This window comes from Hemiscyllium ocellatum, chromosome 17 (assembly GCF_020745735.1).
Source record: "Hemiscyllium ocellatum isolate sHemOce1 chromosome 17, sHemOce1.pat.X.cur, whole genome shotgun sequence".
Taxonomy (NCBI): Eukaryota; Metazoa; Chordata; class Chondrichthyes; order Orectolobiformes; family Hemiscylliidae; genus Hemiscyllium; species Hemiscyllium ocellatum.
The window spans coordinates 73,811,900-73,825,435 of record NC_083417.1 but is presented as its reverse complement, the minus strand read 5'-3'; positions in this window follow the sequence as shown (position 1 = coordinate 73,825,435).

Genomic DNA, 13,536 nt, shown 5'->3' with positions numbered 1-13,536 from the left:
CCACCACGCATATAAGTCAGAATTTGTAAAATTTTGCGTGGATTGGCTTTTTGGGCAAAATGGAATGTATCTGCAAATGCAATTGTTCAAATGCAAATTCACTCCATAGACTTACATGTGTGGTATGAGTGCATGAGATAGAGAGTGTGTGTGTATGCATATGGGTGTGCGTTGTGAGTGTCAGTGCATGTGAGAGCGTGTGTGTTTGCATGTGTGCGTGCTTGATACAACGTGTGTGAGTTTGACAGAATATAGATTCTATATTAGAGAGGTGTTGGAAAAGAACAGCAGTTCAGGCAGCATCCGAGGATCTGTAAAATCGATGTTTTTGGGGGAAAAAAGCCCTTCATCAGCAATAGAGGCAGAGTGCCTGCAGGGTGGAGAGATAAATGAAAGGAGAGTGGGGGTCGGAAGAAAGTAGCATAGAGTATGATAGATGAATGGGGGTGGAGATGAAATGATAGGTCAGGGAGGAGAGTGGGGTGGATAGGGGGAAAGGAAGATAGGCAGGTTGGACAAGTCAGAGAGACAGTGATAAGCTGGAAGTTTGGAACTGGGGTGAGGTTGGGGAAGGGGAAATGAGGAAACTGGTGAAATCCACATTGATGTCCTCGGGTTGAAGTGTTTACTGAGGCAGGCAAATGTGGCTGTGGTTCCGAGTCTGTTTCAGGACATGCTTGAAGAGCTTCAGGATAGAGGAAATGACTTGGGAGTTGCAGTGGGAAAGGTACTCCCTGGGATTCTTGTAGAGCGAGAAGGGAAACCTTTTCAAGGCAGGCATCCTTGCAAGAGGATTCGCAGTCGGGTTAAAATCAACCAGGTAAAAACAAGGACTGCAGATGCTAGAAACTAGATTCGAGATTAGAGTGGTGCTTTTTCAGCTGTCCTTGTGACAGAAACTGTGAGAGGGTGTGTGCCTGGGTGTGAGTGTGGTGTGTGCATGTATGTATGCATGAGAGACAACGTGAGTTTGAGAGAGGGTCCACATGCATGTGTGAATATGTAACTGTGTGTGTGTGTGTGTGTGTGTGTGTGTGTGTGTGTGTGTGTGTGTGTATGTGTGTGTGTGTATGTGTGTGTCTTGGGGTCACTTGTAGTGTGGCATGAACACAAGGCCCAGGTTGAAGCCACCTCAAGTTATCTTGTAAATGAGCTATAGGGATAGGCCAGGGCTGTTTTCCCTAGAGCGTCAGATGATGAGTGGTGAGCTTATAGAAGTTTATAAAATAATGAGAGGCATGCATAGGATAAACAGACAACGTCCCTTTTCCCTGACGTGGGTGAAACGGAGGTCATATTTTTCGGGTGAGAGGGAAAGATGTAAGAGGGACCTAATGGGCAACATTTTCACATAGACGTGGTGCGTGTATGGAATGAGTTGCCAGAGGAAGTGGTCGAGGCTGGCACAAATATAGCATTTAAAAGGTTTCTGGATGGACATACGAATATGAAGGATTTACAGGGGTATGGGGCAGGTGCTTGAAAATGGGACGAGATGAGTTTTGGATATCTGATTGGCATAGATGGGTTGGACCGATGGGTCTGTGACAGTGCTGTTTGATGCTATGTGACTTAAAAGAAGTTCTGGGATTTCAGTATTAATGAAGTGAAATATGCAACCCATTCTAAAAGATGGAAGATTTAACAGCAATCTATGTTTTTTCAATATATTTTTCCAGTTGCAGGACACTGTAAACTTTTGCTCTAAATTTTGTATCTTATAAACTTCTGCCACAGCTGCCTGATGAAGGAGGAGTGCTCCGAAGACAAGTGCTTCCAAATAAACCTGTTGTACTGTAATCTGGTTTTGTCTGATTTTTAACTCTATCAGATATGTTTGTTAAAGGAACTGTAACTAATATTAATGATCATCCAGCCAAATTGTACCCCTGGATAACGTATTCTCCATTTATAAATGATGATCACAGTTCCAGATAAGCTTTGACTAATCGCTTTCTTCTGAGTATGACCTATCCGTTCAATCTACTTCCAAGACTCGCTGTTGTTGAATTCATTTATTGCCCTGTACCCGGGGTTATTGGAGTTCCCAGTAAATTACTAATAGCTGTTCAGCATTGTGGAATTAGCCAAATGTTTCCACATTGAGTATAGTGCTCAAAGAAGCAACAAGTTGTGCTCGAAACTGAGTTAGAATACAAAACTTTGTCACACGAAATATTTGTTTTCTTAAGCTCAAAATCTGTCTTGCACCATTATTATGTTAAATTTATCTTGAGATTTTTAGATTATAAAATTATAATGTTTCGATTTAACTACAGTTAACATTGTGCTGATCACAAAATATAATTACTGGATTGCTAATTAATCCATTTACTACCTGTGTGCAAGCTTACTTTAAATAATTACAAATAATTTAAAAGAACATTACAAAACTATCACCAGTTGAGCTGATACCTTTGGGAGCAATGTGTCAGTGGCTGTGTTAGCACAGAGTTGAATACACTGATGTAGACAACTACTTTGTGACTGGAGTTGGGACCACTGCTCTTTCTGGATAAACAGAATTCAAATTGCCTTCGGTAGAAAATATGACATCAGCTAATTGGAATCAAATTGAAGAATGTTAGAAGTTCCCCTGCAAATAAGAAATGATCAAAAATCTAAAATATTTTGTTGGTGGGAAACAAATTGGGAAGGCTATTACTTAGGCACTTGGTTTTCGAAGCTTGATTATAGCAAAATAGAGTGAATAAGTGAAGAAGGTTTACTTTTGTGAAGCCTTTGATAAGATTCGCATTGGGGGACTAATTTGTATAATTAGATCATATGGGATTCAGGATGATTTTGCAAATTTGATACGAAATTGGCTTAAATCCAAGAAACAGAGAGATATGATGGAGTGTTGCTGTTCAGATTGTTCAGGTTTTCCACAGGGCTTAGTATTGGCTCCATTTTTTTCTTTCTTTTTGTTTGTCATTTATGTAAATGACGTGGATGTGAATTTAAAAGGCATGGTTAGTAAGTTTGTGAATAACACTAACATTCATAGGATAGTGGAGAGTGAAGAAGGTCATCTAAGATTAATTGTGTCAATGGGCTGAGGAGTGGCAGATGTAGTTATCTTGGATTCCCTGCAGTGTGGAAACAGACCCTCCAGCCCAACCAGTCCACACCGACCCTCCAAAGAGTAACCCATCCAGACCCATTTCCCTCAGGCTAATGCACCTAACACAATGAGCAATTTAGATTAGATTGCTCACAGTGTGGAAACAGGCCCAACAAGTCCACACCGACCCGATACCAACCCAGACCCCATATTTTCCCCTGCCCGTGGCCAATTCACCTAAACTGCATATTTTTGGGCTCTGGGAGGAAACCGGAGCACCCAGAAGAAACCCACGCAGGCATGGGGAGAATGTGCAACCTCCACACAGATGGAATTTGAAAGCGGGTCTCTGGTGCAGTGAGACAGCAGTGCTAATCATTGAGCAACCATGCCACCCAATTCACCTGACCTGTGCATCTTTGGACTGTGGGCGGAAACCGGAGCACCCAGAGGAAGCCCACGCTGATTCGGGGGAATGTGCAAAATGTACATAAACAGTTTAATTTGGATAAACGTAAAATATTGCATTTTAGTCAAACAAACAAGGACAATACTGATACAATTAAACGTGTGCCCTTGTTTAGTTGTAGAATCGAGGGATCCGGGGCTCAGGTACAAAATTCTTTGAAGTTTGCGGAACACGAAAGCAGTTTAGTTACAAAGGCATTTAACATACTTGCCTTCATCGCTCAGTTCCTTGAATAAAGGACTTTCGATATGTTTTAAAGTTGGGAAGAACATTGGGAAGATCTCTTCAGGAGTACTGTGTCCGGCTCTGGTTATCCTGTTATAGGAAGGAGACGATGAAGCTGGAGAGGGTTCAGAAAAGATTTACTTGGATGTTGCTAGGAATGGAGCTTTTGAGTTATAAAGAGGGGCTGGATACGTTTGGACATTATGCAGCTTGAGGAGCATGAGGATGACCTTACAGAAGTTTATAAAATGATGAGGGGTATAGATAAGATAGACAGAGACAAAGAAACTGCAGATGCTAGACTTCAGGTGTGGGGTGGAGAGTGGCGGGTGCTGCAGAAAAAGGGGTAGTGGGTGCAGGGTGGTGAAGTGTGGATAGGTAGAGGGTACAATCTGGTTGTTCAATGGTAGGAATGAATCTGGTTGGAGGTAGGGAGTAGTGGAAGGGAGGGAAAGGGGCTGGAAAGGAATTGGGGGATAGGGAGAGTGGTTATTTTAAATTGGAGAACTCAGTGTTGAGTCCTCCAGGCTGTAGGGTGCCCAGATGGAAGATAAGATGTTGTTCCTCCAATACCAGCTATACCAGGGGCGGCACGGTGGCACAGTGGTTAGCACTGCTGCCTCACAGCGCCAGGGACCTGGGTTCAATTCCCGCCTCAGGCGACTGACTGTGTGGAGTTTGCACGTTCTCCCCGTGTCTGCGTGGGTTTCCTCCGGGTGCTCCGGTTTCCTCCCACAGTCCAAAGATGTGCGGGTCAGGTAAATTGGCCATGCTAAATTGCCTGTAGTGTTAGGTAAGGGGTATATGTAGGGGTATGGGTGGGTTGTCGCTTCGGCGGGTCAGTGTGGACTTGTTGGGCCGAAGGGCCTGTTTCCACACTGTAAGTAATCTAATCTAATCTATGTTTAGTCAATGGAGGAGGCCAAGTATGGTCATTTTGGACAGGGAGTAGTTGGGGGAATTGAAGTGGGCAGTGACTGTGAGTTCTGGCTGGCCCCCGTGGGCCTGACTGTGATATTCAGTGAACCATTCCCTAAGTTTACTTTTGGTCTCTCCGACAGAGTAAAGACCACATCGAGAGCATCTAATGCAATAAGCTGGGTTCGAAGAAAGGCAGGTGAACCTCTGTCACATCTGAAATGTTTGTTTGGGGCCCTGGATGGATTCGAGGGGGTAATGGTATTCCGGCAGGTTTTGCATCTTTTCAGGGTGCAGGAAAGTTCCAGGGATTTCGGTGGCAGGGGTCACATGGACTGCAGACTGTCGGAGGGAACGGTGCTTGCGAAAGGCAGAGAGGGGTGAATTGTGGAAGGATATTCTTGGTGATGGTTGCTATTTGGAGTTTGCAGAAATGTTTGGGGATAATGTGTTGGATGTGGAGACTGGTGGTTGATAGGCGAGGACAAGGGAGACTCTGTCTTTATTACTTTGGAGGGAGTTTGCAGCAAGATTAGAGTGATGCTGGAAAATCACAGCAGATCAGGTAGCATCCAAGGAGCAGGAAAATTGAGATTTCGGGCGGAAGCCCTTCATCAGAAAGTGGAATTGGGAAAGGAGGTTGTGCGATGTAGGGCTCCCTGGATGACAGACAGAGGAAAAGCACGTTATTCAAAATAGGTGAACATCCAGCATGGTCACGTTTGGAATGTCTCCTGATCAGAGCAGATGCGGCTGAGACTGAGGAATTTGGAGAATGGGATGGAGTTTTTGCAGGATACTGCTTGGGAGGAGGTATAGGTCAGGTAGTTATGGGAGTCTATTGGTTTATAGTGGACGTCCGTCTGGAGACTGTCACTGGAGATGGAAATGGTGAGGTCAAGAAAGGGGAGGGATTTGCTCGAGATGGGCCAAATGAAATTGTGGGTGGCGTGTAAGTTGTGGGTGAAGTTGATCAACTGCTCCGGTTTAGCCTGGGTGCAAGATACTGCACCAACGTAATGATGGAAGAGTAGGGATACAGTGCCTGTGTAGGTCCTGAAAAGGGAATGTTCGATATAGCTGACAAAGAGGAGCCCAGCTGTGTATCTGGAGCACAGTCCTCTATATTTGCAAAGGCCGAATGCCAACTCTCCAAACCGCATCCTACATCCCCCTTGCCGAAAGACCCATCAACTCCAAATATAGTACACCATCAATGCCTTCATTGCCTATAGTGATCTCCCCTCCACTGCTTCCAATCTCATATACCTCAGGGCTCTAATGCCCTGTTGTACCTGCTCCATCAGATCCACAATCCCAACTCCCCTCGCTGACCTATTGTCTCGGCATGCTCCTGGCTCCAAACCCATTTCGTCCTATGTCAAGTATATCCTCGTCCCCTCAGTTCAGGAACTTCCTACCTACATCCGGGACACCAACCACGCCTCTCTATCTAAGCAGCAGCTTCCAGTTCCATGGCCCACTGCGCTTTCTCTTCACTATCGACATGCACTCCTTATACAGGTCCATACCTCACAATGGCAGCCTTCAGTCCCTCCACCTCTTCCTCTTCAATAAACCCATCTAATCCCCTCCAACAATAACCCTCTCTGCCCCGCTGAATTGTTCATCAACCTCAATAACATTCTCTTTAACTCCTCCCATTTCCTCCAAATCAAGGGGGTGGCCATGAGTACCTGGATGGGCCCCAGCTGCACCTGCCTCTTTGTTGACTATATCGAACAGTCCCTCTTCAGTGCTTACACAGGCATGGTTCATCAACTCTTCCACCATTACATTGATGACTGTGTCAGTGCAGCGTCCTGCACCCAGGCTGAAGAGGAGCAGTTCATCGACTTCGCGCACAACTTCCATCAGCACTCAAATTCACTTGGTCCATCATGGACACATCCCTCCCCTTTCTTGACATCACCATTTTCAGCTGCAATGACAGTCCCTGGATTGGTGTCCACTGCAAACCTACAGATTACCATAACTACCTGGACTACACCTCCTCCAACGCAGTATCCTGCAAGAACTCCATCCCATTCTCCCAATTCATCTGTTTCTGCTGCATCTGCACGAATGATGAGACACTCCACCCACGAGCATCTCAGATGTCCGCTTATTTTGTACATGCTTTTCCTCCCTCCGTCATCCAGACAGTCTTCCAATACACCACCTCCATTCTCCGTTCCATCGCTGTAAACCCCTCCTCCCAGTGAAATAAAGTCAGAGTCCCCCTTGTCCTCTCTTACTATCCCACCAGTCTCCGCATCCAACGCATCATCCTCAAACACTTCGGCAAACTACAAATAGACACCACCAAGAACATCTTCGCCTCCCAACCGCTCTCTGCATTCTGCAACTACCGTTCCCTCCAATTGTCCTCGGTCTACGTGACCCCCGCCACTGAACCTCCAGGTACCTTCTCTGCACCCAAAAACGTTGCCAAACGTGTCAGAACAACACAACTCCCTCACCTCCATCCAGGGCTCCAAACAGACCTCTTCCAATCTAGTTTATTGCATCAGGTTCTCCCGATGTGATCTTTACTCCATCAGGGTGACTGAATGTGAACTTAGGGAACGGTTCACCGAGCATTGCAGCTGGGTCTGCAGGGGCCAACCAGACCTCCCAGTCACTGCCCATTTCAATTCCGCCAACTACTCCCTTTCTGATATGACCATCTTTGGCCTCGTCCATTGACAAAACATATCACAGCTCCTATTGGAGGAACGACACGTTATCTTTTGCGTGGGTACCCTATAGCCCAGAGGACTCAACGTCAAATTTTCTAATTTCAATAACCCTTCTCCCTATCCTCTGACTCCATTCCCAGCCTATCCCATTCTGCTCCCTGCCACATTCTCCCATTGACCAACCAAGTGGTATCCTATGCCTGTCTTCACCTATCAGTACTTCACCACCCTGCACACACCCCCTTCCCCCATCTCCCGCTTTATCTGCAGCTCTCTCCACACACACCACATGTCCCAAAGAAGGGTCACACCTCAAACATCGACTTCTGCATCTCCTGACGCTGCCTGGATTGCTGTCTTCTTCCAGTCTCCTGCCTGCCTACGATATATCAGATAAATGACAGGTATCTTTTCCCTCGGGTGTGGGATTTTAAGACTGGGGATTTTTTTTAACGTGAGAAGACAAAAAAACTTTTAAAAAGATAAGAGGGACTTTTTTATACAGAGTGGTTTGTTATCTCATATTATGGATATTACCCCACAGGGTTGCTTGACCTTAAGCTTCCCAATGAAGTCTGCCTCAGTACATGTCACCAAATCCAGAACTGCCCGTTCTCCAGAATGTGTAGCATTAAGTGGTAAGAACACAGAGTAAATAAACAGAAGTGAGTCTTATGCCAAAAATATAAATGATAATATTATTGCACTCCAAAAGCACCATTCGGTTAGCAGCATGTGCTAATCCTTCTTCAATCTGAATAATGTGCAGCCACTGTCTGTAAAACCATGACCATTTCACAAATCATTTCCCCATCGAAAAAAAATGAATGTGGGTTGCCACAAATTCTGACAGTGTGCTTGAGATTGTTGTTCAGGAGCATAAAGTGTGGGAGCGTTGAACAGGAGTATCTTGGAAAAACGAAGAAAAAAGTTTAAAAGCTCAACTGTACAATTGGGGCCCGCCATTGTTCCTGCACCTCTCCTCTACATCTACCCCTGGTTAACGCACCTACCACTGTGGGCAATATAGCATGGCCGATTCACCTGACCTGCATATCTTTGGATTGTGGGAGGAAACCGGAGAAACCCCATGCAGACACGGGGAGAATGTACAAACTCCACACAGATAGGGGGGGATCAAACCCAGGACCCTGGTTTTGTGAGGTAGCAGTGCTAACCACTGAGCCACCTTGTCGGGTCAGTCTTTTTCAATGTGTTCAGGAGGGTTTCCTGTCACAGTATGTGGACAGGCTAATATGGGCCGATGAATCATTGGATTTGGTACTGCAGAATGAACCCAGCAAGGTGTTAGATTTGGAGGTAGGTAAACATTTTGGCGATAGTGAACACAATTCGATTGTGTTTACAACAGCAATGGTTAGAGACAGGAATATACAGCAGGAAAAGAGGTATAACTGAGGGAAGACAATTATGATGTGATTAGGCAAGATTTAGGCTGTATCGGATGGGGAAGGAAACTGCAGGTGATGGGCACACTTCAAATGTGGTGCTTATTCAAGGAACAGATACTGTGGGTCATTGAGAAGTATTTTCCTAACAGGCATGGAAGTATTTGTCGAGAGAAGGAGCTATGGTTTACTAAAGATGTTGAAGCTCTCGTCAAAAGGAAGAAGAAGGCTTATGTGAGGAATGAGGCGTGAAGGCTCAATTAGGGGGCTTGAGAGTTATTATTTAGCCAGAAAAGATCTGAAGACGGAGCTAAGAAGAGCCAGGAAGGGATGCACGAAGTTGTTGGTGGTTAGGATTCAGGAAAAGTTATAGCCTTCTGTAGGTATATCAGGAACAAAAGAATGACTAGAGCAAGATTAGGGCCAATCAAAGATAGCAGTGGAAATTTCTGAGTGGAATCTGAGCATATAGGGGAAGCGCATAACGGATACTTTTCATCAGTATTCACATTGGAAAGGGCAATGCCAGTGAAATATCAGAGGAGATACAGGCTACGTGATTAGATGGGACTGAGGTTGACAAAGAAGAAGTTTTATCAATGTTGGATGATCTGAAAATAGATAAGATCCCTGGTCCGGATGAGATTTATCCTCGGATTCTCTGGGGAGGCAGGGAGGAGATGCAGAGCGTTTGGCTTCGATATTTATGTCAATATTGTTAACAGAAGTAGTGCCAGAAGACTGGAGGATAGCAAATGTTGTTTTCTTGTTTACGAATGGGAGTCGGGACAACCCTGGTAATTATAGGCCAGTGAGCCTGACTGTTGTTGGGGATAAGGTGTTGGAAAAGTTTACAAGAGATAGGATTCATAATCACCTGGAAAGGAACAATTTGATTAGGAATAGTCAACACGGTTCTTTGAAGGTTATGTCATGCTTCACTAATCTTACTGAGTTGTTCAAGAAGGTGACAAAACGGGTGGCTCAAGGTAAAGGGGTTGATGTGGTGTATATGGATTTCAATAAGGCGTTTGAAAGGGTTACACACGTTTGGCTATTGCAAAAATTGCAGAGTTTTGGGATTGAAGGTGATTTAGTGGTTTGGATCAGAAATCGACTAGCTAAAAGAAGACAGAGGATGTGGTTGTTGGGAAATGTTCATTCTGCAGCTCAGTTACCAGTGGTGTACAGCAAGGTTCTGCTTTGGGGCCACTGCTATTTGTCATTTCCATAAATGATTCAGATGTGGGCGTAGAAAAATGGTATAGTAAATTTGCGATTGACTCTAAGGTTGGCAGAATTGTGGTAGTGCCGAAGGATGTTGTGGGTTCCAGAGGAACATAGTTAAGATGCAGAGTTGGGATAAGAAATGGCAAATGGATCTTAATGTGGAAAATGGAGTTTAATGTGTGGTAGTTCTCTTCGGAAGAAATAACAAGAATGCAGAATACTGGGCTAATGGTAACATTCTTGGCCGTGCAGATGAACAGAGAGATCTCGGTTCATAAATCCCTGAAAGTTTCGACTCAGGTTGATAGGGTTGCTAATAAGGCATAAGGTGTGTTGGTGTTTATTGGTAGAGGAATTGAGTTTTAAGCCTCGAGGTCATGCAAGAGACTTGTAAGGCTGCACCTGGAGTAATGCGTATAGTTCTGGTCACTGCATTATAGGAAGAATGTGGACTCTTTGGAAAAGGTTCATAGGAGATTTACTAAGATGTTGCCTGGTATGGAAGGAAGGTCTTATGAGGAAAGGCTGAGGGGACTGAAGCTGTTTTTATTGAAGAGAAGAAGGTTAAGAGGTGATTTACTTTAGACATATGAGATAATCAGAGGTTGGACAGTGAGAACCTTTTCCCACAGATGGTGATGGTGAGCACGAAAGGACATAGCTTAAATTGAAGGATAATCGATATAGGGCAGATATTAGGAGTAGGTTCTTCACGCAGAGAGTACTTGGGGCGTGGAACAACCTGACTTCAGTAGTCATAGACTTGCTGAGGTTAAGGGCATTTAAATGGACATTGGACATACATATGAATAATCGTGGAACAGTATAGGTTAGATGGGCATCAGATTATTTCCAGTGCAATATCAAGGGATGAAGGGCCTGTACTGTGCTGCAATGTTCTATGTTCTATGTTCTAAGGTGTTGTCAATGAAGCCTTGGTCACTTGTTGTTGTGCTGGAAGAAGCGATGTCTGATGTGGACTTGTGAGAATCAAACAGTATGCTTTGTCTTTTAGCTGGTGTTGATAATTTTGATTGGTGGTAAAGCTGCTGTTTTCCAGGTTTTGATGACTTAAACACTTGTACAGAAATAGTAATTTGAAGGCACAAAATTCATGTATTCCTGAAAAGGACACATGCAGCGGAATTTTTTCATTTTCGTTTATCCATACATTTCACCAGAAATAATAAAACAAAGTGAAAAAAAAACTCCATGACTCAGATTTTTAATGTTTGAGTAAGCGGACTCTGGTTGGTAGGCATATTAACATAGAGAATGCATGCGCTAATGACAACTGACAGTCAACTGACAAGCTTTACGTAAATATTAAATTGAAAATTACTTTATGACTTTCTGTTTGTTTAACCCAATCAGATGAAGAATAATTGATCGAAAATATTCAACGCTGTTTCTCTGATGCATTAACTCCCGATTACCACACAGTAAGTGCAACGTTGTGATGTAATTCGCTTGACAACTTTTTCCATACAGTCCATCAATCTCGGTTTTGGGCATGAGTCCAATTTTTTTAATGGTGTTGACCTTCTGATAATCCAGGCAAAATTATTGGAAACAAAGATGATTGGCGAACTCACCTCAGTTCGATGATACCTTCATTGAGTATGGCCTCCACTTGTTTCTGGACCTGTCTGGCTTTGAAAGGATTAAGCTGATAGGGGTATTGTTTTATTTGAACGCATTCCCTACGTCCACCTCATGCACAATATGAGTCCTCCCCATCTTATTCCTGCATATGTCCTCATTTTGCTCTAAAAACACGTTCAACTGCTTTCATTTATCCTGAGACAGTTAGTTTAATAACCTATTGTTTAACATATTTTGAGGCACATCAAACTCCACAACCTTTGGATTTGATTCCTAATTCTGCTGGGCAGTAACTAACAACTGTTTCTTCAGTTTATTCTCTCTATAATAATAAGGGTTCAGCACATTTACATGACATATCCGATGCAGTTTTTTTTCCCTATCCTTCAGCTTTCCCAGATAGTTCAGCTGATTCAACTTTTTCTCAATTTGACAGGGACCACTAAACCTGGCTTTGAAGGGATATCCTATCACTGGCTACAATACTAATACATCATCCCCATGGGAAAACGTCCAAGCTTTTATCTGCCACCTGCCTCATTCTCTGCTGTGTCCCATTTAGGTGATGTTTAGCTAAGCCACCAACTCTATTTAATCTCTCCCTCACCTCTGATACATATTCTAAGCGCGAGACTTCCAACTTCAGTCCTGTCCAAGTCTCTTTAATTCATTTCAAAGGGCCTCTCCCTTCAGGTCTGAATATTAACACAAAGGAAGTAAACTGAGTGGATTCATTTTGGGCACCTCCGATGGCACACTATACAAATGGGGTGCCATTATCCCAATCATTTGGGTAATCCTGACAGTATGTTCTCAACATGATCTTTAAAGTCTGATGCAACCTTCCTAAAGGTCTCTGAGATTTAGAATGATACACACTGGATTTAAAGTGCTGGATTTCTAAGCCTCCGTGCCTACTTTTACAACCAAGACTCCCGACCACCCTCTGACGACCCCTTCTCCCGTCTCCAACACACCCCATCCACCTGGACACCCCGTGCTGCCCTCTTACCCGCCCTCGATCTATTTATAGCCAACTGCCGCCGTGACATTAACCGACTCAATCTGTCCACCTTTCTTACCCACGCCAACCTCTCACCCTCAGAACGTGCAGCCCTCCACTCCCTCTGCTCCAACCCCAACCTCACCATCAAACCGGCAGACAAGGGAGGCACGGTAGTAGTTTGGCGCACCGACCTTTATATCGCTGAGGCCAAACGCCAGCTCGCAGACGCCTCCTCCTATTGCTCCCTTGACCATGACCCCACCTCCCACCACCAAACCATCATCTCCCAGACCATCCATAACCTCATCACCTCAGGGGATCTCCCATCCACTGCCTCCAACCTCATAGTCCCACAACCCCGCACCGCCCGTTTCTACCTCCTGCCCAAAATCCACAAACTTGACTGCCCCAGCCGACCCATTATCTCAGCCTGCTCCTGCCCCACCGAACTCATCTCAGCGTACCTCGACGCGGTTCTGTCCCCCTTAGTCCAAGAACTCCCCACCTACGTTCAGGACACCACCCACGCCCTCCACCTCCACCATGATTTTCGCTTCCCCGGTCCCCAACGCCTTATCTTCACAATGGACATCCAGTCCCTGTAAACCTCCATCTCCCATCATGAAGGACTCAAAGCCCTCCGCTTCTCCCTTTCCCGCCGCACCAACCAGAACCCTTCCATTGACACCCTCCTTCGACTGACTGAACTGGTCCTCACCCTGAACAACTTCTCTTTCCAATCCTCCCACTTCCTCCAAACTAAAGGAGGTGCCATGGGCACCCGCATGGGCCCCAGCTATGCCTGTCTCTTCGTAGGATATGTGGAACAGTCCATCTTCCGCAACTACACTGGTACCACCTCCCACCTTTACCTCCGCTACATCGATGACTGTATCGGCACTGCC